Below are 492 nucleotides of genomic sequence, written 5' to 3' on the forward strand. Positions count from 1 at the left end.
GCATGGTTGGATCCCTGGTGTTGAAACCTGATGATTTTCCTGGACCAGGGAGATAATATAGGGAGGATTTTGGCAGCTGGGTGCATCTGCTGCATGGACAGGCTAGGAGGACCCGAGAGTGCGTGAAGGCAAATGAGCCTGACTGAAGAGTGAGGCACTCAGGAGGCTTATGCGGGAGGGCGCAGCAGTGGTCATACTTACCTGGCAGGGGAGATACCATGATCACGAAGTTGGTTTTCCCAGGGCGAAGTATATCTATTGAACTCTGGATGTGCTAAACCCTGCGATTTCTTCAAATGTGTTGAAACTTCACTACATAATTTGTGGTAGTGGGGGACTGCATTCATGCTTTCTCCTGTTTTGTGGTTAAATGTGAGATCAGACTGTTTAATTTTCAGTTTTTTTGAAGCCACCTCGTTGTGTAGAGAGTGTAACATACATGAACTTTTCCAGTGCCTCTTGAGATAAATTTTTTGCATATGTTCTTACTCA

General features: G+C 45.5%; 1 non-coding gene across 1 annotated transcript; it reads left to right on the forward strand.

Annotated features, from left to right (window-relative positions):
- The first annotated feature begins 193 nt into the window (after positions 1 to 193).
- On the forward strand, positions 194 to 358 carry LOC111814870. Its single transcript, XR_002819740.1, has one exon. It is a non-coding gene; the product is annotated as a U1 spliceosomal RNA (small nuclear RNA).
- The last annotated feature ends 134 nt before the right edge of the window (positions 359 to 492 follow it).

The sequence above is a fragment of the Octodon degus genome, unplaced genomic scaffold (genome assembly GCF_000260255.1).
Source record: "Octodon degus isolate 3935 unplaced genomic scaffold, OctDeg1.0 scaffold00808, whole genome shotgun sequence".
Taxonomy (NCBI): Eukaryota; Metazoa; Chordata; class Mammalia; order Rodentia; family Octodontidae; genus Octodon; species Octodon degus.